Below are 3,064 nucleotides of genomic sequence, written 5' to 3'. Positions count from 1 at the left end.
TGTCTTGACCTTCAAGTAAATAATGCATCTAATAGCGGAGTCAAAAGCAAATAACACAGTTGATGAATAGAACATTATCTCAGATCCCAGAGAAAGAGCCATAACTCCAATCTGCGGTCTCAAGCTTTGTTGAAATCCTATTTAACCCCCGGCTCAGGACCATCTGCACTTTTTTTTTTTTACCCGATATTGAGGCAAAACATCAACAACACACACACACCGACTAACAACCCAGAGTTTCCCCACTGGACCGGAGGTTGTCAATACTTAGACTGGCCCTATGCAGCCTGTTCATTAACCGATCCCTGCCAAACCCACTAGGGAATATGCTAACAACTCGGATAGGACATTCTGACATTCTGAAGCTGGTCTGGATCTTTTTCAATAATGGCTTCATCTGCAACCCTAAACCTGCATGTTCTCTGTGCCATGACCGAGTTAGAGGGGAAAATATTGATAGCTTACCTCTGGAAACATGAGTCTGTTGAGCATACGTCTTCTGTTGTAATCCTCACACCTCTCGAAAGCTCAAACAACTGTAGCCTCATTTACCAACTGGCGCCTTTCTTTATTGATCTGAAAGGGAAATAAATGGCAAATTACACACTGACTTGAATGTTGATTCTGAAAGGCCCTGCAGGATAAATATAGACTTTCTAAGAATGAACTATACAGTGGTTCCTCGCTATAACGTTGTTCACTTTTTTCGCGACCTCACAGTTTTGTAAATTTTTTTGTGTAATCTGACATGTTTTTTTTTTCTACAGCACATTGTGTTCTGCGCAGCCTGATCTCATGAGAAAACGTAAGTATTTTATGTTTTGGCAGTTTAATTCAGTCGTAAGAAAATGTACGATTTTAAAAAGGAGGCGTGGCACCTAACCCCACCCCTAAACCCAACCGGCATTGGGGGATACGCAAATCGTACTAAAATGTACGAATTAGATCGTACGAATTTGTACGAATTAGCCACTAAATGAAAAAGTTACAAATTGCCGTGAGATTGTGTTGGTTCTGCGTCAAACACTGTTTTTAGTGATATAATTATAACAGCTATTAATAATAACTGAGCAATTCATCAGGATATATAATAATTAGTGGTGGGCCGTTATCTGCATTAACGTGCTACGTTAACGCGAGACTCTTATTGGGCGCTAAAACAAAATATCGCCGTTAAACTATTCTCAAAGTTGGTTTGGGAGCTGGGTCTAACTTTCACCTTGATATTTTAGCGCAGATGTATACCTTGCCGAATTATACTGTAGGTGGCGAGAATGAGTCTTCAAACCTACATGTGTGTATTCCCACTGTGAAATTACCACATCAAATGTGACGTGCTAACAAGGATGCTGTTAACTAGAGTGAATCTGATTAATGTTAGCTCCACATCTAACTATCAGGCACCTGTAGACTTTATGCGGTCGAGTAAAACATGTACAAATAAATTGGACCAGGTGCTTTTTAAAATGAATGACTGTGAATGAAAGTCAAACTTGTGAGCCGTCTGACAAAAAAAAGTGCCTTCTGAATCAAATCAGCAGGATGCTCTTCTGGATTTTTCACTTACTTCGAATATACTACTGACTATGCTTACTTGGACATCTGTAATCTAGTTGTTTGCCTTATCAGACAATAATATAATTGAGGTGTTTATGTGAAGTGCTTTTATGTAAGAGTTTCCTGTAATTTTGGGTGAGTTAAACTACAGTTCGACAGTTTCACATTCACTGAATGAATATTTCATTCATGCCCCTGTGACAAATCAAATCAAATCACTTTTACTGTTACATCATCAGGAGCACGTGTGCTATGATGAGTGAAAAGCTTAGACAAACTCAGGTATTAGACGCAAATAAGGAGTATGGACTGGTGAGAGTGTTATTGAGTTTAATAACGCATGCCAAACAGAAAGAAAAAACATCTGCATTTTGTGATGTGTGAGTGTGTGCGCGAGTGTGTGTGTGTATTTTTCAATTCAATACAATTCAGCTTTTTTTTTTAGCGCTTTTACAATGTAGATTGTGTCAAAGCAGCTTCACATAAATGGTCATAGTAACTGGAACAGTATAGTTCAGTTTTTTAGTGTTTAAGTTCAGTTCAGTTCAGTTTAGCTCAGTTCAGTGTGATTTAATGTGTGTGTGTGTGTGTGTGCAGTCCTTTACTGACAGCCACGTGTGTGGATCTTATCGAAAATATGGTGAAAAGTCCTACATGATGGTAATAGTTAGATCGCGAATAGTTTGATAATTTGATCGGCAAAATTCCAATGAGCAATTTTAATCTAGATGAATATATAATAATAATAATTATTATTAATTGATATTATTGATATAATAATAATAATAATAATAATAATAATAATAATAAACTTTATTTTTTATATAACACCTTTAAAAGTAGCATTTCAAGGCACTTTAGGATGAACGCAAACAAAATTAAATAATAAAGTTAAATATTTGAAGCATGTTAAATAATAATAAAAATAATTATAGTAATACATATAAAACATAAAAATCAAATAAAAGCTACCCCCAAAAAAGTGGTCCCTCACTATAAGGTGGTTCACTTTTTTTTTCTACAGCGCTTTGTGTTTTGCACCCTGACTGGCTGTAGACCATTGTCAATCAATCTCTTCCATGTCGTGTCTGCTGTACAGTACAATATGCATTCAGCTTGCCAAATTTACATAAGTCTTCAATCGCTAGCAGTGTGACTCTGAAATGCTGGACTGCACTCCCCACAATGTCAACGAAATATTCTGCACCGTCAAAGGCAGCTGTGTTAGTACCCAAAAGGCAGAGGAACATGCAAACCAGCCAGCTCTTCCAGCCACAACCGAGTACTAGAAAACCCCCATACACTCTTACATTCACACACACTCATACACTATAGCCAATTTAGTCCATCCAATACACCTATACTGCATGTGGGGGAAATCGAAGCACTTAGAGGAAAACCACATGAACACGAGGAGAACATGCAAACTCCACACAGACATACCAACTGACCTTGCCGGGACTCGAACCAGAGACCTTTTTCCTGTGAGGTGACAATGCTAACCACT

Source organism: Danio rerio, chromosome 12 (genome assembly GCF_049306965.1).
Source record: "Danio rerio strain Tuebingen ecotype United States chromosome 12, GRCz12tu, whole genome shotgun sequence".
Lineage (NCBI taxonomy): Eukaryota > Metazoa > Chordata > Actinopteri > Cypriniformes > Danionidae > Danio > Danio rerio.
The sequence above is the reverse complement of the archived record's forward strand: the minus strand, read 5'-3'. Positions refer to the sequence as shown.